This window comes from Mus caroli, unplaced genomic scaffold, assembly GCF_978045245.1.
Source record: "Mus caroli unplaced genomic scaffold, Mus_caroli_1 scaffold_12, whole genome shotgun sequence".
Classification (NCBI taxonomy): Eukaryota; Metazoa; Chordata; class Mammalia; order Rodentia; family Muridae; genus Mus; species Mus caroli.
Genome location: NW_028227267.1, coordinates 36012048 through 36037309, shown reverse-complemented (window position 1 = coordinate 36037309; position 25262 = coordinate 36012048). Strand labels below are relative to the sequence as shown.

At 42.4% G+C, this 25262-nt stretch overlaps 1 long non-coding RNA gene across 1 annotated transcript in view; it reads right to left on the bottom strand.

Annotated features, from left to right (window-relative positions):
* LOC147001723 (uncharacterized) overlaps positions 1-25262 on the bottom strand; it is a 227414-nt gene that overhangs the window by 30447 nt on the left and 171705 nt on the right. The window lies entirely within an intron of this gene.

Here is a 25262-nt window from a genome sequence, read left to right as displayed (position 1 = left end):
GTATCAAAGGAGAACTTACAGAATCTGGTTCCCTTCTTCCAATACATGGACTCTGCAGCTCAAACTTGGGACATCAGCAGTGCTTTCATTTGCTGAGCCAATTCATTGGTCCATTAAGAGAAGTTGGAGAGCCTTCCTTGGATCATAGGGGGGGTTATTACTCTATGTCCTCAGGTGGAATCTCTGCTTTGAGGTTGCTGCTTTTAGCTTGAAACTATAACCCCAGGTATTAACATCAAACAATGTGACAGTCATTGGGGTTCTCAGAACCACCTGGTAAGGTCCCTTCCACAGAGGATCCAACTATTCTGTGGATTTTACCAGGAGAAGCCAGATCCATTCAGACTGAGTGCGTACAACTTTGTTTCCATACTCTTGTAGGGTTATTGGATTTGCCCCAAGTTCGTAGTGTATTGTACTGAATCATCTGATTGACCTCAGAGTCTAACCCAGGACTCATGTGAGGAAAAGCTATACAACAACCAAGGACTATATTTGGTGTCAGTTTGGGGAGCTATTCTAACACCCCTGGGGGCAACAAGAACAGATTCACCCATTTATCAGAGGTTTTGAAAGACCAGTAAAAATTCAGACCCCTAGCACCAAGAATGTAGGTTAGCTGGTTCAGTGACCCTGTTCCAGGACCTCACCGTCCACAAAAGTTAGGTTAAAATCTTGAGAACAATCTTCAGAAGCAGGGAGTTTCCCCTTGTAATTTTTAGTTCCCCCTTGGGACTTTTTCACCAGTGTTTTTTGCATTTTCCAATAATGCCCTCCCTACCCCCTTGGGCTGTGTTTTTTTCCTTTAAATACCTCCTTTTCCAGCTACTCGGGGTCCACAGTCTTCTACCCCTGCGTGGTGTGCGACTGTGGGGCCTAGAGCTTGCCTGGAATAAAAAAAAAATCCTCTTGCGGTTTGCATCAAGGCCATTTCTGGTGAGTGATTTGGGGTGTCGCCTCTCCTGAGTCAGAACATGGGGGAGTCCTAACTTTGTGGGTCTTTCAATTTCTTGGTAACGTTTTCCTAGGATCTACTTAAGAGCTTCGTTAATAATTTCAATACCACATGAGCTTTGGGGCTTCCAAGCAGAGTTTGGGTAATATTTTATCCCTAGAGCTGTGAATATAGATAATCACATGTGTAAATAAAGGTTAATCTGTGAGTCTTAAATGATCAGAAGAGACCAAACCTTGGACAGTGTCCTTTAGAAAAACATATTTGACTCCTCTGTAATCGTTTCAACCCCAGTTGCTAAAGATTCTATCTAGTACAAGAAGGTGTGTACAAACACCAACACATATTTGAAGCTGCCCCAAGGAGACAAAAGAGTACATTCTACCTCCAAGTCCTTATTGGGATAGGAGCACGTCCTCTGCATTGCTCCAAGATGTGTAAAGAATGAGGGCAGCAACATTGTGAAGACCATAGCCCTGATATTCTTGCTTTACTGTAGGTAACTCTCTACCCAAGAACAGTCAAGTTACCACTTACAGAGTGACATCCCTCCCTGGATGGAATGAATCATGTATTCCATGATTTTTCTTAACTGCAGGACTTAGAGAGGAAAGGTGCTCTCCACATTGATCCATGGCCAGTTTCTGTTGCCCCTTTTTCATGGCACAGTGATGTACATATAGGTTTTATATCATCTGTCTTTGGAAGGATCAGTACTCTCATGGGGATCTATCTGCAATACTGTCTTCTTTGCTTTTCTCTGTGCTGGAATATTTCCTTGGGACACATGAGACATGCATGCCCTTCTGATGGCCCTTCCAGTACATGACTGATCTTTGTCAAAATCTTCGACAGCGTCCAACAGGATTAAAATCTTTTTTGCTTATGTTTGCTTATATTTTATAGGTCAGATGTTGGCCAATAACCGTTATGTCGGTTCTAGGAATCAAACTCAGGTTGCCATACATTCATGGCAAGGGCCTTTGCTGGTTGATCCACCGCTTCACTTCACCCTCACCCTTATCTCCATATTCCTTAGTAGCAGGATTCAAATTGTTAAGACCTAGGTAAAATAGCAAGGCCAAGATGGAATGTTAAAACCTAAGTAAAAATGTTAAGGCCTAGGTAACTGTTTCCTGGATAGCCTGTCATTTTGTGCTGTTACTAATATTATAATGAAACTTTCTCACGTGTTGCTTCTGCTGTCATTAGGAAACTTGCTAATGCCAAGTTGATTACATATTCTTTTCTGTTCTGTGCCCTTGAAATTAAGATAAAATTCAATAGAACTGCTTTGTCTAGGTACCCACAATAAGCTTCATCCCGAACCAACCACTCAACAACAGCACTTCCTGCACCTGTGTATAAATCCTTATGGTACTTGCTTTTATAAGTTGCCCCTGGGATGGACCCAATCATAAGAGAGACACCTGCATCTATTTAGATTAAAGCTTCCATTTTGAGTAAGGGTCAAGTAAAGTTTAAGTTGCCAGGACCGTTCTGGGAGCTGGCATCCTACTTGGTACAAAGAGATGTGTATATGGGTAACTGACATCCTGGTTGGCAAGTTAAGACATGAAGTTTAGACAAATTCCATCCTGGCTGACAAGTTAACACATGAAGGTCAGACAAATCCCATCCTGGTTGACAAGTTAACACATGAAGGTTAGACAAATCCCATCCTGGTTGACAAGTTAACACATGAAGGTTAGACAAGGCAAGTCCTTTGCCACAGTTGAATACTCCAACCAATGGGAACAGGATGAGTGTACAACAAAGACATGTTCCTAAGGAAACCCCCATCCCTAAATCCTGATGGGTGAAAATCTTGGCACAGATATTTGTAATCTCAGGCTTAAAAAGCCCTACTGGATCTTGACACAAGGTGACAGTCTGCTCCCACGTCTGACTGGAGTCCCTGATCTATCATCAGCCATGGGGTATGGTGTTTGATAGACCATTCCTGTTTGATGGGAGGCACCAGTGTCTGAGTGGTGTGTGTGACGATTCTCAGACTCCAACACAAACATTTGAGTCATGGTGTCATTTTACACTCTAAAACTTGCCTTGATTTGTGGGACAGTGAGCTGTGCACCTACAGGCTGGTCCCTAGTAGAGCACAGGCCTTGAACCATGGTGACCTGGTATATGGTGACTTCTGCCTGAATGGGACGGCAGGTGTTCAGCCACATCTCCTGGGCCCCTGGTTCCTACTGCAGCCACAGCCTCCCACAGTCCCCCTGCAGGGGTGTGTGTGCCCATCAGTCACATAGACAAGGCCCCAAGCTCCTGGTATTCTGTATGGTCTCCACACTGCCAATTACCTGGCCACATCTAGTTTCCTCTCCACAATTACTTGGCAACAGCCAGGTAGACCTGTGCACTCTAAAAGGGGTTATTTGCCCCCTTCTCCCTTTCTTAACCTCTTACACTTTTACTGTCATGTCTCTCTTATTCTTGCTTCCCACTTTCTCCTCCTTTCCCCATCCTCTTCTACTTTCTCTCCATATGGCCATAGCGAGCCTCCCTGTTTCCTTGCTCTCTTCCTCTCTGTGCCTTTCTAAAATACATGCTTTAAAACCATTGACTGCCTGTTCTCATTGGGACCGGCCATGCTGAAGCAATGGAGCAAGGGAAAACCCTCATAGAAGCATGATAAAGGGGGATGGCATGGGAGTTTGCAGAGGGGAAACCTGCAAAGAGTATAAGATTTGAAAATCAAATAAATAAAATATCCAATTAAAAAACAGAGTAAATTGACGATAGGGGAAAAAAAAAGAATTTGAAGTCATCTTAATAAGGAGTCAACAGCACCTTAAGAACACACCTAAATTCTCTAGGATGAAAAGAAGCAAACACATTGAAGAGGTGTAAATGTCAGAAAATACTCAAACTCAGGGCTGAAGTCAACCAAATAGAAACAAAGAGCAAGATACAAAGAATCAAAGAATCCCAGAGCTGGCTCTTTGAGAAAACAGTTAGCCAAACTAACTAAAGGGCACAAAAACAGTACCAAAATTAAGAAAAACAGAAATGAAAAGGGAAACATAACAATAGAAACTGAGGAATTTAAAAACTCAGCCTGTCTGACTAGAAACACCTATGCTCAACCAACCTGGAAAATGTAGATGAAATGGAAGATATTATTTTATTTTAAGGTTTATTTTGGAATGTATGAGTGCTCTGCTGCATATACACACATGTGTCAGAAGAGGGCATCAGATCCCATGATAGATTTTTGTGAGCCACCATGCTGCTGCTGGAAATTGGACTCAGGACCTCTGGAAGAAACCCAGAGCTCCCAACTGCTGACCCATCTCTCCAGCCCAATACCACATACCAAACTAAAATCAAGATAAGTAAACCATATAAAAAGTCCCATAACCTCTACAGAAACAGAAGTAGTCATTAGAATCCTCCCAACCAAAACAAAAACAAAAAATAAAACAAAAACAAAAAAAGTGAAAATGAGGGCATTGACTCTCTAATCTGGAATGAGTCTGCACAAATCATGTTTGGGACCTTAAAGATGGGGCTTTAGTTCAAAACCCTAGCAACTCCAGATGCCTCCAAGCCTTTTCATCTACAGGTCCATAAAACAAATTTTACTGCAAGTAGTGTGAAACTATGTATTTTAGGCCCATTGTACCACCGTGTAACAGCCCTGTCCAGGCTACTGGACTCTGTCTCCTCAGGTTGTTCCACTTAGGGAACAAAATACCTATAGTCTCATGTGAGGCTCTGCAAGTGCCTGTCAAATACAGACATGGATGCTCATAGTCAGCTATTGGATGGAACACAGGGCCCCGAATGGCAGAGCTAGAGAAAGTACCCAAGGAGCTGAAGTGGTCTGCAACCCGATAGGTGGAACAACAATATGAACTAACCAGTACCCCCAGAGCTCGTGTCTCTAGCTACATATGTAGCAGAAGATGGCCTAGTCGGCCATCATTGGGAAGAGAGGCCCCTTGGTATTGCACACTTTATGTGTCCCAGTACAGGGGAACACCAGGGCCAAGAAGTGGGAGTGGGTGGGTAGAGGAGCTGAGCGGGGGGAGGGGACAGGGAACTTTTGGGATAGCATTTGAAATGTAAATAAAGAAAATATCTAATAAAAAATGAGCTATGTTGGCTACTACTATTTTAGCAAGAGAAGCAGAGACGTTAACTCTGGGTCAGCATCTTATACTTACATCACCCCATGCAGTGAAGGTTCTTCTCAAAGGAAAACCAGAACCCTGGCTGATCAAGGCATGTTTGAAAAAGTAGCAGGTCCTTTTCTTGGACTATCCTTGGAATCTAGATAGAAAACCCCACTGTCATCAGTCCTGCTACATTCTTGCCAGATGCTGACACACAGAAACTCATCAGTAATTGTCTGAGGAAAGAAATGTGATGAAAGAGATCTGTCTCTGTAACTCATGTACCCATAGAAGGACTTACAGAGACAAAGTTTGGATCTGAGACAGAAGGAAGGTCACACAGAGACTGTCCCACCTGGGGATCTATCCCATAAACAACCACCAAACCCAGACATTATTGCTTATGCCAGCAAGATTTTGCTGACAAGACCCTGATATAGCTGTCTCTTGTGAAGCTATGCCAGTGCCTGGCAAATACAGAAGTGGATGCTCACAGACATCTCTTGGATGGAAGACTTAGCCCCCAATGGAGGAGCTAAAGAAAGTACCTGTGGAGCTGAACAGGTCTGCAGCCAATATGAACTAACCAATACCCCCAGAGCTCATGTCTCTAGCTGCATATGTAGCAGAAGATGGCCTAGTTGCCCATCATTGGCAGGAGAGGCCCTTGGTCTTGGGAAGATTATATGCCCCAGCACAGGAGAATGCCAGAGCCAGGAGGTGGAAGTGTGTGGGTTGGGGAACAGGGTGGGAGGAGGGTATAGGGAACTTTTGGGATAGCATTTGAAATGTAAATGAGGAAAATCTCTAATAAGAAATTAAAAGAAAGAAAGAAAGAAAGAAAGTAAGAAAGAAAGAAAGAACAAATGAACAAAAGAAAGAACGAAAGGAAGGAAGGAAGAAGGAAGAAAGAAAGAAAGAAAGAAAGAAAGAAAGAAAGAAAGAAAGAAAGAAAGAAAGAAAGAAAGAAAGAAAGAAAGAAAGAAAGAAAAATCTGTCTACCTAAACCTAATAAATATCCCCACATCCAATGAAATCTTTCAGTTCTGAGGCAATTCTTGGCATTCTGAGGCAATGAGGCATGGTTGGGAGCACCATCTTTAAACATGGATTCAGAGACACAGGGGCTTCAGCAGAAATTGCAACTGAAATGATTTGGACCCCAGACTTATAGACCAAATATATGGTGAAAAAGAAGACCTGTTATCTCATACCAGGAATGTCACTATGCCTTAGATTCTGCACATGTGAATGTTCTGATCTATCAAGAAGGAGGGCTCGTCACTGCTGGCAGAAAGAACATTAAAAACGAAGAGGAGTTCTTGCCTCTCCTGGAAACTCTTTGCCTTCCTCTAGGAGTTTCTTGGTTTCAATGCTTAGGACATCAACTTTAAAACACCCTTGAGGCCACGAGTCACCAGGGAATTGACTTGGCTACCCAAAAATCGGCCCAAAAACCAGTGAGGCCTACTGACATTCTGGTGACATAAAGTGCATCACTGCTGCCTGAGAATCCATATACAACCAAGGGGACATAGGGAATATAAAAATATCCAAAGGGTAGAAGAACCAAACGAATGGTGGTGGAAGCCAGAGGGAAGATCATTCTGCCAGGAAATATTGGCAGGGTTCTGGAAAGTAACTTTCATCAGGGTACCAGACAGAGGTCCAGTATACTTTCTGAGTTGCCCAGAAAAAGGTATGTTATAACTAGACATGACAGCCTGGCCCGATTTATGTAAGCAATATGTCAGATTTATAGTAAAATAAATGTAAAGACAGACACTTATCCCAGAAGTGGGCACATACGAGGGGCCAAACTATGGTCAATTGTGAGAAACTGACTTCAGTGATATGTGGCCTGCTAGGGGAGGATAAGAGTCCATGCTTCTTTTTAGTGATACCTTATTTGGATAAGTATAAGTTTTATCCACTAGTCTCAAAGGTCTCAAAGAGTAGCTCAAAAGCTATTCCAGGTGCTGGACCAACAATTTTACCACTTGCTTGGAATTGTGTCAGATTATAGCAGAGAACTCATAGCCAAAACTTGTCAAGTAACAGTGGATGATTTCTGAATAGCTGAGAAACTTCATTGTATATGCAGACCTCAGAGTTCTGCTCACATTCAAATGAAGAATAGTTCACTAATGGAAACGGTACTTAACTCTCAGGAGATTTCCTGGAAGGATGGATGGGCCTCCTTCTTACTTTGGCATTTTGTACCCAATGCATGTAGGAATCCATCCCTATAGTATTTGTTTAGAATGCCTCCCCCATTGCTTCCCAATATCAAAGATAATCAGTTAACCAAACTATAAGTATTTCTTTTTCATTGTCCAGGTCCTCCTGTTTCCATAAAGGCTATTCATCAACTCTTTGAGAGACATAGTGGACTTCTGACTTTTCCACCATCATCCTAGCCACCTCTGAGCCTTGTTGTAGTGATACTACTTGGCTGAAAAGGGTAGCTAAAGACAACACAATCAATTTGAAAAACACTTACATGATTTTTCCACTCTTACACCTGAGAGGTTAGGTGGCATTTTACCATGCATTCAGCAGGCCCATGTCGAAAAGCTAGAAGCCAGAGATGACAATGCCAAACAGAGACCATCCTGAAATTATGGACCCATTAAAATTGAGGTTTCCACAGACCTGAGCCCTTTCCATTGCCTATCCACCATATTGAGTATTACGTATCTTGTAGTCGACTATGGGATCATAATTCAATGCCCAACAGCCTCAGACTTGGAACTGGGAACATCAGAAGGTAAATATTGGAGAAGGGAGAGCTAATGGGACTACAGAGCAGCAATCCAAGACCCCTGTTGACCTTTGCTCACAGATGCCTACTTTGTCTTGTTCTTTTGGATGAAGAGAGAATGTGGGATTTTAGCTTTTGAAGAAGGGACATAAACTTTACAATTTGATATTCCCCCTGTATCTGAGTTCCTCTATTGCCAAGTACAAGGAAATTTCATTGAAAAAAAATCTGATCTTAAAACAGAGCTTTTTTGAAAGCACATATCTCAATATATTGAAACAATGACTCCTCTCAAGGTATGTGCCCACTAAAAAACATAACCCAACATGCAGAAAATTAAATGTGCAGGAGAATGATTTTGTCCTCTGAAAACCAGAGCAACCTGGGGAATTGGACTATATGTTATATGAATGGACACCAGAAGTAGATTTACATTGGAGAACAATCTACCACATGCAAGGATCCTAGAGCTCTAGGCCTTAACGAAGATGAGCTATCCATGTTTAGGCCCTATGAATCTCTCCCCATCCTAAGCACTTGACATGTAGTGAAGCAGAGAGAACTCTCCAGCTTTGGAAGGAGAAGGTGACAAAGGGAACCCCTGGGTCAAAAGAGAGAATCCCACTTTTTTTCTAATTAAAACTCCCTTGTTCATGGCAATAGGGAATCTCAGGTACAGGGGGAATATCAAATTTTACAGGCACCTCAGAAACGGGTCTAAATGGGGCAAGCTGGTAAACCAGTGCACCATGGTAGTTCCCAGTGACATCATCAGTAGTCACATCCCTGGACAATCTCTTGTATCCAGGAGAACCCTTGACTCTTCTGTGATGTCACCATTGTTGTGGTGACACCAAAGGCCTGTAGTGTATTCCTTCAGAACCAATTGGTTTCACAGGCAAACATGTTGTCCATGCAGCTCACGCTATTTTGGAGGGAAAATACAATACACACAGAGACCAGACTTTGGAGGAATGAGGCCAGCCTTCTGTCATCTTGGGAAGTGGGAAGAAAGAAATGGTCCTGGAGAAGGCACAATATTTCCTGCGCAAAGGTTGGGGAGCTACATTGAGGATGTGGGCTTGAGCTGGTCCTTTCAGGAATAGGGCTTATGATTTGGATCCTCAAAATTCTTCAATCGCAGACCCAGAAACAAGAATTTATGATGATTAGTTTGCCGAGAGCCAGGAATTGGGAAACCTGTACTTGCTTTGTTAAGAAATTTAATATCATCCCAAGTGGCAAAAATATGCCCAGAGGAAGCTCTGTGAGGATAACAGAGTGTTGTTCTCAGGATAGAGTGTTGAAGCACTTCATCCTGTTAGAGTTTCCAGTAGGTTATATGAGGATGTGATGGCAAGTACAGAGTGGGATATTCCCCTGCTCATGAATCAAGGTCTCTGACACTCTGGCATTGAACACACAAGATGTGGACTGATTCACAGTCTGAGGTTAGTGTAGTAATGTGGGAGCTCTCATCATGCATTTTAAGAAGCATGGACAGGTGTTGGCTTATGGGAGATGTTAGGTGTTAATGTTTATGGTCAAACTTTTTATGCTAAGTAGAACAGACTGCATTGTCAGATAAGAGCTGACAATGCCCTCCAATTATTCTTGCATGGGAGAGCTTATGCATTTCAGGGCTAGGGGAATTGCAATAGGGAGGGAGGAATATGCTTAATGATGGTTTCTGGGAACAGGGATCTAGCTAAGGAGCCCAGCCTGAAGATAGCTTTCCTGCTCTTTCAGGGATTCTCTGTGACTCTAGATTTTCCTCTTCCTCAGACTTCTGTGTGCAACAAAGCATGGTGTCTCCATTCCGTGCCCTATTATCTTTACAAGTTTACTAGTGTTTATCAACTGTTGGAAAGGCATCACCACAAACCTCCACCATCAATAAGCAGGGGCAGAGAATGAAGAGGATGGAGAAGCTCAAAAGGGATCTCCAGAAGATCAAAAATGAGAGAGACGAACTCCAGGGTATCCTACTCAATTACACTAACAAGGATTTGAACAACAGGGAGTCATTATGCCCAGTTCTTTGCTGACTGTCTTGGGCCCTCTCTGTTAACCGCAGATTCCCTCATATCACAGGAGGCTACAACACCAGGCGGTCCACATATCCAAATTCATTTTGCTGATTGGAATTTCGACACAGAACTTCAAGTTCAGATAGGAGTGATATGGGTCTTAGGCACTTTTGATTCCTCCAAAAGGAAATCAGAGCCTGTGGTATGAATCTCAGTCTGGGGATAAGGGTAGTAGTGTGTGAGCCCTAATTCTGCATTGTAAAAATCCTATAAAGGTGTTGGTTTGTGGGAGATACAAGGTCCTCTCTGTTTATGACCAATCATGATTGCAGTTTACATGGAGGTAAGTTGGGTCCAACTAGTCCAGTCAACAGGTGGAGGAGCCTGGTCGCACATACTGCCTCTCACGATGACTGGATTGGCTGTAGTTCATCAATGCTTTTCTCAAATTTTGTTCATTATACTCTTAGATAATGTGTGTTTATTTGGAATTCTGATTGTGTTTAGTTATGTGGTGTGTGTGTGTGTTTGTGTGTGTGTGTATGTTCCACTTAAAATCTAGAGTGACTGTGTAGTATGCTGGGGCCTGAGATTTTGCTTGACACAGTTTCCAGGCAATAATAATGAAGATGCCAGGGAGCCTCACTTTGAGCAGCACAGCACATGACCTCTGTGCTCACCTTAGATGCACACTGGAAACTCCTGGTGTATGTTATAAAGGCTTTCACCTGAGGATACTGATTATGTCTTTTGAGAATTTATGTAAGCAATAGAACCAAGGATTGACAATTCCTTGTCTACAAACAGATGTCCCATCACAGGTCTATAAGGATGACAAACAGAAATCACCTGTGGAATAGGAACACTCTGGCCGTACAGTCTTATTCTGACAAAGGCTCCAGAATTCAAGATTATGAACCATAAAACTAGAGCAAATCTGTGTGCAGAACACTATTGGCTCATCAAGCCTGGGACGCACCAGGGCATACAGTAGGCACATATTTGTTGTAAGGAATCCCTACAGGAATGAGAAGACAGGATGAAGACTCCAAGATCATCCCTCTAAAAAGAAGAGCTGAGAATGTTAACTCATCACCTAATTTGTAGAAAAGTCTGTGCTTTCCCTTTTAACTTCCAGCTATGCATGTGTTTAAAAAGAGAATGAGAAAAGGCACAATAGGGAAATCCCAGAGTCTTCAAGAAAACACCATTCTCTTCAATCACAGGAGAGTGGGCTAGGAACACCCCCACCTGCACAACTCTTCCAGGGAAAACAGAGGCTTTAGAATCTAAAGCACAGACTCACATTTAACCTCTGTGAGAGAGGCATTCTAAGTCAGATCATACTAGTCCACAGATACTAAATGATACAATCAGAAAACCTTTTGAGATGCAATCGCCCTCCACCCTACTACCTACTCCCCCTCCCTTTCTTTCCTCAGACAGGGTCTTTTGTAGCTCAGGAGGGTCTTGAACTCTGGATCTTCCTGGTTCAGTGTTCCCAGTACCCAGCCTTGAAAGACATTTTTCAAACAATGTTTAACACTAGGTGTCAGACTCTAAACTTCTGAACTTCTAAGACTATCAGAAGCCAATTTACAACTATATAAAAAAGGCACCACTGTGGGTGTGATTGGCCAACACATTTTTGCACATTTCTGCATTTTCTTAAACTTTATTATTTACATTATGCTCCACCCTTAAAGTTTCCTTCTAGTATCTGCAAGCTGGATAACTATCTCACTCTGTCTCTCAAAAATTCCCCCCACGGACGGGAAAAGTTAATTAAGGGCTGGAGGGACATTTCTGGGGTTGTCTGGTTTTGTCCCTAAAAGACACCCAATATCCCTGGACCCCTTGGAGCAGGAAGAAAGAAAGCTCTTCAGAATAGCTTGGCTGCCTGGAAGCCACCGCAGGTCAACTTTTCTGCACTGTCTAGCAGGGTCACCGGTTTTATCTGGGGAAACTCAACTCTTAACTTTAGTTGGGCCACCAGCTGCCCCTTGCCCAGCACCTTCCTGGACCCCAAGGCCAGGGCTCTCAGCTCACCTGACCACACTGGGATGCTTGAATTCTCCAGGTGCCTCAGCACCGCCACCTCGCGGATGGTGGACAGCCGCATGCCCTCCTCACTTGTCTGCCCTCACATGTGCTTCAGATTCAAGAAGTGGCCACCTTTCTTCAGGTCGCGGGCCTTGAACACCTTCCCATAGGCGCCTTAGCAGATCTCTGTCATGCACTCATACTGCTGATAGGCGCGGCTCAGGCTGTCCTTCTCCATGCTGGCCGCAGGCTGCAGGTGGGGCACAGTGGAACCGGGGTGCGCACTTCCTGCCTTACAGGCCTCGGAGAGGTATGGAGTTGGACTTGAGGCCACCAGGCTAGAAGGAAGGACCTCTGGTGCAGCCTCCATGAAACTCCACCTAGCCAAGTCATAAGGGCGCCCCGTGCCATCACTGCAGGAGAGCTCCGACCCCTCCTCTTCCCCCTCCTCAGTGATTACAGAGTCTGCCCACAATCTCTGCACCTAGGAGGAGGACACAGGAGGACAAGGAGAAAGTGTGATCAGACTGCCTGGGAGACTTCCACCGGGTTCCACCAGCTCCCCCCCCCCCCCGCCCCGCCCTGGCTGTCTAATCAGGCTGGGTTTCTCAGAAAAAAACAAAACAAACAAACAAAAACAAAACAAAAAACAAAAACAAACAAACAAACAAAAAGTTACTTTTCTTCCCCAGCAGGGCTCCTGCAGTAAAAGATTGCTGGGGCCCCTCAGGGATAAGCACCGAGCGAAGCAGTAGGACCAGATGGGGCGTGCCTAGCAGCCCAGAGTGTGTCTGGAGCGCGGGGGAGGGGAGGAGCCAGGCTCAATATTTATACCTATATCATTGTTCTCCGCTGCCCTCCCTGACTATGGGGTCCTAATCCTGCGGGGTACGGAGTGACCTGGGGGAATTCGGAAGTTGGAGTGAAATCACCAGCTGTTCACCCTTTTGGGGCTGCAGAATGGAGTTGGGGCTCCTAGGACCCTGTAACCCAATGCTGTGAGTAGTGACTTCACGAGTAGGGGTGGTCAGACATCTGCTTGGAGATTGCTTCCTTTCTTTCTACTTTCAGTTTTTCTACAGGCAGACATTAGAAAGGGACTCGCTCTCACAAATGGACTTTGGAGTATGGCAAGCTTAGTGGGAGACGAAATTCTGTCTCCGACTGGGAGGACCTCCCTGGTGGATACTCAATGAGGACAGACCATCTGGTAGGGGAGGTCTGGGGCTACTAGAGGTGGGAGAGTGAGGGGTCCTGGAAGGGGAGAAGTGTCGTGCCCCCCACACCCACCTCCACCCCCGCACACACACTAAGATCCCAAGGGTGTAGGAAAGGCAGGTCCATCACACTTTCACCCATCCTGTCCTGAAAAAGTAACTTCGGGACTTTTCTAGCTAACTGGGACTGGTCCTTAAGTTTTCAACCCGTGCACAAGCAACCGCCTTATGATGGTGGGGGTGGGGGGCAGTAAACATAGGTCGCCCAGGTGTGAGAAGGGGCAGCGCTTGTGTCACTACTTCTGAGAGTCACAACTCTAAAGCTCTAAAGCTTCTTAGGAAATAAATATTCATTTGGGGTTCATAAGAAATCAGGAAACCCAGAGCTATCTGCCTCACATTTCCTTGAAATACAGCATTGGTGATAACTGTAAAGCAGAAATACTGACTTTCCAGAAAAAGACTTTCCAACTACCCATGTTGAGATTTCCCAGACATGTTGAGACATGGCTTTCTTTTAAGGTAATATTAATGTGACTACACATTTGGAGCCTTTTGGGTTTTATTTGTTTGAATTTGGAGCGTTGCTATTTTTTTTTTATTATAAATATGTTTTGCCTGCTGCAACCCTCACCTGGTACCAGAAAACCGGCAAAAAGCAAGTGAGCCAGGCGCACGGGGCAGGACCCCACGGGTGCCCAGAGGGGGTTCTAGAAATCCCACCAGGACCACATCTGTGCACCAAATGCATGCAATTCCTCCAGAAGCCAGAAGAGGGCATTATGTTCAACCCAGAGAAGCATTAATAGGATTGTTAGCTGCCCTCTGGGTCCTCTGTTGGATAGACAAATGCTCTTAATGGAGGAGACTTCTTTCCTGTATCTACACTATATTTCTTCTTTGTCCTTCAAGATTGTGTGGTTTTCAAATGAACAAGATCATCCACAATCAAAGATAGAAGTTTATGGAGACCTATAGGTTCAGGTGCTTGAAGATGGAATGCTAATTTTCCTAGGTTACCTGACACCCATTCAGAGCTCTTGTGGGTTCAATATGCCATAGAATGGTCAAGGTTGAAGCAGATCTGTCACCTCTCATGTAGGATAACACTGCAGACTAGGCATGAAATGCCTAATCGATGAAATGCAGAATTGAGAAGTTCCTCAGTGAGTAGAAGTGGACAAAGGAATAAAAATTTAAGGCCAGCTAACCAGTGTTGGGATGAAACTTCAAACTATCCTGCATGGATGGATCCTGAAATAGAGGTCACATGCCAATGGTGGAGAGCATGTCTGTGCAAGGCTAGGAAGGGAGAGCGATGGCTGATATTGATCTTAACCACACTAGATCTCAGAGTTTATTGAGGAAGTACTTTTTCCAGTGGATGCTGCATGCTTATGAAGGTCTCCTGGAACAGATCTCATTTCTGAGACTGTGAGTCAGAGACTTAATGTGTGAAGGAATTAATCCCCTGGGTCCCCAACCTGCTGCTGTCAAACCAGGGCTTTTAAGTAGAAGCCTGAGAAGGATTGAGGGATGTGTTAAGTTGCTCACTGTCTTTGGACACCTTCTCTTTCTAAGCTGACTGTGACACAGAAAGGGACATCTGTAAACACACAGGAAACCAATCATTATCACGTGATACGGCTTTTCTTGTCCATCTTTTAATTCTCTGGTGGGTCCTGAGCCTTATTTACTTGTAAGTCTTCAGTGTAGTGCTTGGCTGTTTTGGTAAATGCTACCTGTCAGGTACATTACCTGATATCTAGTAATGCTATTTGTACAGGTAGATAACAGCTTGACATCAGTATTTAAACCACTAAACTGTCCCAAGTATGCAGAGTGGACTGAGACACTTCCTTTTCTCTTTCAGATAGATATTCCTAGTCTTTAAAGGATTCTGTCAGCCATTTTCAAGGACCAATCTTGTAGCAGCCAAACTGACTATAGAGTCTCAAATTGCCACTTGCCTTGTAGCTGTTGTAACAGATGAATAAAGTTACAGGGCTGGAATGTAACTCAGGGAGCATGGACATTTATTAGGTTCAATCATAGCACTGGGAGGTCAAAGAGAAGGAAAAAGTACCCCATCTCATTCAGACTTGTTGGAGACAAAAAAAACTGTGAGGCTCCATGGAGGCTTTTAAAGTCTGCCACCTTCCTCATAGATCCCTCCCAGACTCCAATTATTGCCCTTAATTGAGTAGATATATTCTCTGGGGAAAGTTTTCATAGTTGTGTTATAACCCCGAATGTAAATAGGAATACACAGATTATTAAATTCTGTGTCTGTGATGACTGGCTGATGAGATTGCTCAGTGGATAAAGGTAATGTGACCAAGCATAGAGACCTGAGTTCCTTCCCTGTGACCCACATCATAGGAGAGAAAAAACTCCATAAATTGTCCTCTGACTTTCATGTAGGTGGGGGTGCCAGGTCTCATCAGCTAAAGTTTCCCACTGCTCACTTACACTGAGAACTCTCCATCTGATACACTCATGTAATTATATGACTCTGTGCTCCATTTCAGAGATTCAGTACTTTTTTAGTTAGAGAAACCAAGGAGGCCAGCATCAGACCAACAACTGAAATGCAGGTTAGGGATTATGGATATAGGGAATTTGTAACTGAGGTGTGAACCTCATGTGTTCCAAACTGCTCTAAATGGTTTTCAATACATGTGTGGCCAACTGTAGTAGATGCTGTTGTTTCACTGCTGTTTCTTTGTTGCTATAGTTTTGTTTTATTGTCTACCTCTGATTACTTCAAAGAGACAAAAAAACTGTGATGAAATTTGCACTAATCCCTGTGACTGTTGAAGCCTCACTAGATGTCAGAGTCAGCTTGAGTGAGGATGATTTGCCTGGATGATGCACAGCTGCTCCTGGTCGCCTGTACTGCCATATGCTAATATCTTCCTCTGACAAAGTAGCAGTTATCAGTGACACAGAGTGAAACGATTTACAGTGCTAGCACTCCTAGGTTTAAGCAGACACCAGTAGCAAAGTACAAAGGACCCAAAGATGGAAGCATATGCCCAGGCTTACAACAGTAGGCTTTGAAACGATTAAAATGACCTGGGAGTAGACAGTGGAATGTGAGGTGCAGGCAGAGGCCTAGTACAGAGTGTCTGACAGTTTTCCAGGTAGAAGGTATTCCCACTACTAGAAGGTCTTTGGATCTGTGGTCTAGACAGCATAAGGAGAGTGATGAAAGTCACTGTCTTGTGAATTTGCTGCTGAGACAATTGCTTTCTCTTCTGAATATACACAGTGGAGTTGGCTCAAGGTTAAGAAGAAATAGCCATTGCTGTAGTTCATTGCTCTGAAGAACATTCTCCTTCTCTTTTCAGCCCACATAGATTAATCATGTACCACCTTGTTCCGTGGACACTCACATGACAGGGATGTGGTCCTACTTTCCTGTTATGTGTACCAGAAGATCACTTTACAATGGCCCAATGATCTATTTCAATCTTACAAGACATAACAATCTAACCTAGTATGGTGGCACTTGCCTTTAATGCCAGGAAAGGTACAGGCAGACAGAATGCTATGAAATCAATGCAGTCTAAACAGTTTGTGGAGATTATGTTTTTTATACGGGATCAAGTCAAATAAGTTTCTGAGGTTTGGAGGTTTTAGGCTTACCAGTTAAGGGGACTTTGTACTTGTAGGAAGGGATAATGCAAATATTCACAGATAAATTGTGGAACCCAGGCCTTCTTTCAGCTCCAAGGCAAGTGCATCCAGAGGACTAATGAATTATCTGCTTTGGGGATTCTGCCTAGCCTAACAGAATAGTGCTAAACATAGTTATTATAAGGAAATACTCCCACCAGTTCATATATAGTAAGATGCAGGGCCCACATTTGGATGGGTTTTTTGGCACCATGTATTTCCATTCATGATGTGGGTACATGGTGTCAGGAGACACAGAAGAAGGCCTTATATCCCTTGAAAATGAAGTTACTGACATCTCACAACATTGCTTGTAATCCCAGCACTTGGGAGAGGAGGTCAGAATCAGTTCAGGAGCATCCTTGACTACATAAGAAATTTTAAGTCACCTTTATTACTCTAAGAACTTCATTGAGTTCCCATCTGTTGCTATGTATTGTAATGCTAAATTCTGTTCCTAGGAAGGTCTGGAACTAGGAGAGAATTCTCCTATAAAATGATTTTGTTGTGCAAATATTGTTGCTTAATTTAAAACCATTGGTTAAATAAAACTGACTACTGGTATTTAATGGAGGCAGTAGACATATGTGAGTTTTTAGTTATCTGGTTGTGGGTGGAGAACTGAAAGATAAGAGGAGAAATTAGAAGAAAAGAGAAAAGGTACCATGGAGGAGAGGTACCCTGTGTGCATATGGAGGAGAAACAGCAAGTATTTGGGGTGCACCACTGGGGAGGTAGCCAGGTGAGCTGGTAGAAAAGCAGATTAGGGGTGACCAAACCCACAGTAATTGTCTCTGTTTTTGTTTTTTTAACACGGGGTTTCTCTGAATATCCCTGGCTGTCCTGGAACTCACTTTGTAGATCAGGTTGGCCTCAAACTCAGAAATCCTGCCTCTGCCTTGCAAGTGCTGGGAGTAAAAGTGTGCACCACCACCTCACAGTAATTGTCAGAGTCAAATGATGTAAGCATAGTCTGAGTCATTTGTTTGGAAGCAAGTCCAGATGAGCTTAAATTGGTTCTACTGAAACTTTGTATCAAAAAAGAAGGTGATAGGGAAGGAGTAGAGCATTGCCTGGAGGGGAAGGGAGAGAAGATCATGAAGAAAATGATCAAAGACATACTTGAACAGAAAGTCTCCAAGAGCCAGTGGGTGTGCATTTTTTCGTTGAATTATTTATTTATTTCCATCTGATCACAGTCCCTCCTTCTCTTCCTAGTCATAATCAATGTCCCAATCCCCCCCACACACAATTCCCTATCCCCTTCTCCCCAGAGTAAGTGACCCTCCTTTTTTCCCCTGTAACAACTCACCGGGCACATCAAGTTGCATCAGGAATAAGTGCATCCTCTCTCACTGAGCCCAGACAGGGCAGCCCAGCTAGGGAAAATAGATCTAAAGGCAGGTAACAGAGTCTAAATCCGAGGCAGCAACCACTCCAGTTATTAGTCGCCCACATGAAGACCAAGCTACATATCTGTTTCATTTATGAAAGGGTCCTAGTTCAAACCCCTACATGGTGTTGGCTCATGGTTCAGTCTCTGTGAACCCCTAAGGGTTCATATTAGTTGACTCTGTAGGTCCTCTTGTGGCTTCCTAACCCTTCTGGCTACTACAACCCTTCCACCAACACTTCCACATGAATTTCAGACCACAGCCTAATGTTTGCCTGTGGGTCTCTGCATTTTTACATTTAAAGGGTGATGGAGATAGCATGCAATTAGAGGGACTGCCCACAACAGGTCACAATGGAAACCTCTCAGCAGCCTGCAGCAGCTACTTGTAAAAAAGATGGTGTCTGTGGTCTTGAGAAGCAGGAGACACATTCCTCCTGGGTACCTGCAATTTGAAATAAGGGCCTGCCTGTTGTAGGCTGAGATAGAAACATCTCAATTGCCTGTGGAAGCTCTTCATACTAAAATGTAATTCCGCTTTATCTTAACCTTAGTCCTATACAATCACTGTATAGAATTCATAACTGCTTTTCAGCTGGCCTAGATGTATATAATTATTCTATTATATCTGAATTTCCTGTTTCTTTTTTCTTCTTCCCTAGTGTAGTCTGTGAAACTCGATGTTTCTTGATGTAATGATTCTTAAACTATGAAAAAATTGAGATATAAGCGCTCAGTACAGCACAGATCAAAATGTCCCAGGTGTATGCTGTGTGTTCTCATCTTGGAAACTGTGTAATAACTGAGTAATGGTAGTTCGAGATTAATGCATAACTTTCAAAGACATTTTGAAGAAATTATTAGAAAATGAAATAGAGACAATATTTGGACCTGAGAAATGTAAAAGTTATTGATGTTCTGAAATTAGTTTCACACAACATTTGAGAGTAGTCCTGAATAATAAAGTATGAAATATGTCATATGCTATATGTCAGTCAAACTAAGTCAAAACACTGGGACTCTTACAAGGATTATTGTGTGCAATGTACAGAATCAGAAAGCTAGGAGAAGTACTCAGTTAACGGTTAAGTACCTCTGACCCATTCAGTGCTTTGGTAGAGGATTTCCCATGAGAGCCCTAACATGCAAAGCAGGGGTTGGATCTCCAGTACACACCAGCTACTCAAATGGATACCATGTTTCCTATTATAAAGAAATGGAGGACTCCATTCAGGCACCATCTGGGAAGGCTCTTTCTCATTTTCCAAGCCACTGCAATTGCAGGATTTTAACTTGGCACCAGCTCCATTATCTTATGCAAGTATTCTCTGCATTGCCCACTTTCCTGTGGTAGTGTCAGTGATGGGCTCTGCACTATGATTTGTCCCTGTTACCTGGTGTTGCTGCTCCCAAAACCTGCTTCTCTTATCACAAGAGAAACTTCAAATCACATTCTAAACTGCTTTGGCTCTGAATGGAAATGGGTGCTTCTACTTTTTTACAACAAAGTAAACATATCTCAAGAACCACTTTCTATAGGTATGATCCATTCCACTAATATAGCACACAAAGAAGGACAAAAGTGCATATCAGGGGATGGAGAGATAGCTCTTCATTTGAGAATATGTTTCTCAAAATACCCACATGTCATCTAACTGTCCTTTGTCATTTTAGTTCCAGGTGAAACCCAATAACTTCTTCTGGCCTTTTGGAATGGCATGCAAAAGTTGCACAGACCTACAGAAGGCAAATCATGCATAAATATAAAATAATTCCAAATAACAAGCAGAATCACCACGGGGGGGGGTGGTGAAGAAGGAGAAAACTCATAGAGCATATGGGCCTGGATTTTGTCTCAGCTTTTAAAAACATTTGTATACTGAATACTGAACTACACACTGTGTTTGTGTTAAAAACGCAAAAAGGAACCAAATGTATTGTCAAGCACAAAATTCACTCTCATAACAAAGAAAAACAACAAAATAACCAAAAAATGATAAATCCCTACTCGAAAGGTCCTAAATATGAATATCTCTAGTAGTACTTACCACTGGTAGAACATTTGAAGGAAAGCAGAAGCATACATATCTGTGTTTTCTGACAGCTTTTATATTCCCTTAGAATATGTTTTTATTTCCTGAAAGACATTTCAGAAATACTGATATATTTCCCATTAATTTGTTCAACACTATCATCCACAGTATTTTAGCAGCAGATAAATATTTGACATGCAAGGATACAGCATGGATAATTTTTCCATCTTGTAGTTGGAATTCACAGAGTTGGACACACTAGACACACTGAATGTACAATCTATTCCTTTTGTAGCTCAATCTGGCTGGGAAGTCATTATGGAACCCAAGCCCCTTAAGTATATCCATCTGTGTCTGATAGGTGTGAGATTTCAGTAGGATGATACCACATCTGAATAAAGAAGTTTCTTAAGAGTGAAGAGTTGGAGATCACTGTTTTATTCTTAGAATATATCCAATTTACTCAATAGAAACTAAAAGTGGGCAGTCAATATGTACAGTGTATAGCCTTATCAAAATATTAAATCAATTACAAAACAAAACAACAGCAAAGAAACAAACAAAAAAACTTCTAATGAAACAAAAGAAAACCAAATAACAAAAGCAATCAAAGCTCAAACCAAAATCTAAAAACAAGAATTGTGGTAAAGAGCCTTCTTTGGCTGTTATTTTGCTGCACAGACTTACAGCCCATGACTGTCCTTGGCAACACAGTAGAAAATAAGTTACTTCTGGTAACAATCTTTACAAGAGAAAATTAAGTAGGTCTCCTTTTTTGGAATATGGGTTTGAAGAATAAGGACACCCAACACTAAGCAGAAAACATGTTACAGACTTTGGCTCAAAGACTTTGCGATTTTGTAGAATGATTTTGTAATTTTCCTTGATGACCTATCAGGACAAGAAAAATTTACACTCTCAGAATCTTCCTGTTTTCCCAGCAGCTCTTGATGTGTCTCAGCACATGTCTGAATCCCTCTACATGCTCACTCTTGCTGAGCCAGAACCCAGATGAAATTAATAGCTATTCATTGCAAGGAAACAAAAGTAAAGGAAGAAAATGCAACAGATGATAGCCATGATTACTGGGGATGAGATGAAATATTTGTTTTGCACACGCAGAGATGCCCCTATAGAAGTTATCTTCAAAGGAGACCTTGTCCTAGTTTGTTCCATGTTCCAGGTTCTGCTGGAGTAGTTCACATCAAGTGTAGGAAGGAACAACGGCCTGATTAGGATTTGTCAATTCAGCTCTCCATCCCACACTAGATCTATTAAGCTGGATAATATATTATGACCTATCGTTAGCTGAGGTCATTCCCTGCATCCCCATCATTGGCTGATGTCATTCCCTGCATCCCCATCATTGGCTGATGTCATTCCCTGCATCCCCATCATTGGCTGAGGTCATTCCCTGCATCCTCAAGTGTCATAGAGCACCTGGACTTGGAATTATTTCTCAGCTTTTAAAAACTGCTAGAAACTGAGCTGTGAACTACACATTGTACTGGAGTTTAAAAGAAAAACACTATATTACTCCAATAGTCCAGGTATAATATATTGAATACTAACATTGTAGGAATGCCCAAATCTGAGTTCAAGAGAGATGTGAACAACCTAGAAAATCATGTGGATGCCATATGGGGAACCTGCCTAGAATTAAGCGAAGATTATGATTATTTCTCTAGTGCAGGATCCTGACAGGGTACCACTCATCAACCCCTATATCTGGAAATAACCAGAGAAAACATATCACATGAAATCCACAGGAACTGCATGGGTCCTATAATCAGCAAGAATGTGTTAACTGAAAATATTTCTAACACTAGGAACTGAATTTAAAAAGTGATGGTCATGAAGGAACATAACAACACACCTGTACATCTGAGACTATTGTAGAGCACTCTGTCAAATATGCTAATTATTTGTGTTCACACAACACAAGCACAGTATACCTCAGTAACCAGTTTAGTGTTGTTTCCTTGGTAATGCTATTATAAAAATCTTCCAGGATATTTTGGAGTCATAAAAAACAAGTCTTGAATGGGATAGGTACATAATGAGCAAAGCATATAGACAGCTCAGTCAGTGATAAGCTTTCCCCTCATAAACACAGACTCAGAATCAGGGTTCTTGGCATAGTATCCAATCTGTCTTAGCAAGTTCCAAAAGGTATGTAGAGTAGGCTTGTCTGCCAGCAAAGGATCACATGGTGGTATTGGACTAGCCTCTCTTTCACTGTTTCAGTCTTTTCCCAAAGAAAACAGTTCCTTCCATTAGAGGCTCCCTTTGTCATTGCCTAACTGACTAGGTGTCCAAAGGTATGATCCCAGAAAAATAGGAGGTCACTATAAATAGGAACAAATGGAACAATTTTCTCCCAATAATGTGACTGTGTCAGGGATATTTTGAGTAAGATGCGGCTAACTTGTTGAAGGGCAAATACTTGCATGAATTATCTAACACTGAGTAATAGTTCATGAAAGGGCTGCATCACATAGTACAGTTTCACTCTTTAGCTGATGGACATCAGGATATCATCTTCTTCTGGACTACTCTGAGGACAATTACAGACCTCATGTGCCCTAGAGACTCTCTGGATATCGACTCCTTGTTCTGCAATCAGTGGGTCAAAGGGGACTTCTTTTCTACTTTCTGAACCTCACTTCTCAAACACCTACCTGATTTTATACTACCAGACCTGTCTGAAGGTCCTCATTTCTCCCAACCACCATTGAGGCTGATTTTAACACTGAGAAAATGAGTTTGAATAACAGCAATTGCAGAATGCTACACAGATAACATAGTGTGAGTTCTTTAGATTATCATGACCCTCAAGGGGCTCCTGAAACACCCCTGTTTTGCACCACAGCTATGGGAATTCTGCTGGATGCATGTACAGCCACATGCAACTCAATCTCTCAATGATTAGAATCCAAGACATATGATAAGGCAACGTTTTACTGAGTATAGGTAGCTGGATAGGCAATGGTAGCAGGCAATGACGAAAAGAATCTGGAATGCTGAGAATACACAGTGAGACACCTGAAATTCCAGTGGCCCTTCATGATTCTTCCAGAGCAGAAAAGGGACATAACACATGGATGTTATACACCAACGTCCTCCTCAACACTATGTACCATATTCTGATGATTTTTTCCAAAGGATTTCAATGAGGATCAGTAGTATTGCCCCTAGCCAGTTGTGAGTCTGACTTTACATGAGTTTTTGTGTCCTTTTTTTTTTTTTTTTCTGGGAAGCTAGGTAGAGTTGCACACTAATTTGACTGCCGTATTTGATTTTTTATGCGTGCAGTGTAATCTCAGGGGCTTTTCATCATGCTTGGCCTCTAGAACAGACATGGTTACACGTCTACACAAACATATATACACACACAAACACAGCTGTATATTCAAGCATCCATACCACAAACACTTGCAAAGGCATTTTGCCTTACACAAACACACAACTTAGAATAAACACTCTGAGTCATAGCTGGTACACAAACACACACACATACACACACACAGACACACCAACACACACACCACATACCACAAAAAGACTGACACAAACACACATACAACAATGAAATTCTTGCTCTTATCTAGCATATTTTCTATTGTATGAGCATGTAGTGGGACCTATGATGTGCACAAGGCTCTTAGACTTAAGGGGGCTTTGCAGCCCTGACCTGTACTTATCTCCTCCTCAGGAATATTTTATATGCAAATACTTGCTGTCCTACCAGGAAATTATAAGCTCTACACAGATATCCTGGACAACACAGCACTAAATTGACAAGAAAGAGCTTTCTACCTATAGCCTCCACTAAGCCCGTTTTGACACATCAAGGCCCTCTCACTAAACCTACACTGAGTCCTTTTTAGCATCTGAGGAAGACTGTGACTTTTGGACATTACTCAGGATCTTTTCAACACATTACTTATTATATTATATTAAATCATCCTCAAAATTAGTCAGGAGAATTCTAGTTAAATGACCTGCTGTGACATTTCTGAAATGCAGCACTCTGCACAACTCTGATTGAGAATCTATCCTGAAACAAAGCCATGCCCAAAATATAGTTAGCAAAACAATGTCAGCAGAGTGAGCACTGTAGGCTTCTATGTATGCCCATGGTTAAGCCAATAAGACAAGCCAGAATAGCCCAGGCAATAACTCGAAGCAGGAAAAATTATAAATGTTATACTAATTTTAAAAATAGTGTTATTGTTTAATGATTTGTTGGTTTAAATAAGAGACAATCTCCACCTGGTAGTGGACAGGAAATGAAAACTCTACTGGACATCAAACAACAGGAAGTATCAGGTTTATTGAGAGACGTAGGCCCAAAGAACCAAGTTAGAGAATGACTACACAAAATCAGATGTCCTTAACTGGCCTTACAAAATACCCACAAAGGTACAGATTGGCATAAGCATCCATAATCACACACACACACACACACACACACACACACACACACCCATAAAATCATAAGGGAGCAAAAAACAATGAAGAATCTGTCATGCTAGTGGAACAAAAATTTAGACAATGCAGAGCAGATGTTTCAACTGAGAAACACATCTCTGGTATTCTTACTGGGGAAATAGAAAGATCTAGACAACATTCTTCTTGGTCAGAATGAGGAGCATATAGAGTGAAATTTTTTCATGAAGTCTCAAAACTCTCACACAAAGTGAGATTGTGAGAAGCCTTTCCTACATCCCTGCTCATCAAGCCAGCTCCAGACCACAAGGCCCAGGAACTCCAACTCCAACAGCACTCAAAGAAAATAGGACTGACAAGCTGCTACTCAGGCTCACTCAGTGTGAATCAAGATCTACAGGGGAAAGGGTAGGGGTGGGGGGCAAAAACTTCCAAAAGGCAACAATGAAATCCACTTATTTCTCAATCCCACTAAGCTCTCATCCTTCCAAACTACTTCCTACCTGAAATCTACATGCTCCCCACAAAACTTTTGAAGGCCTTTACATCTTC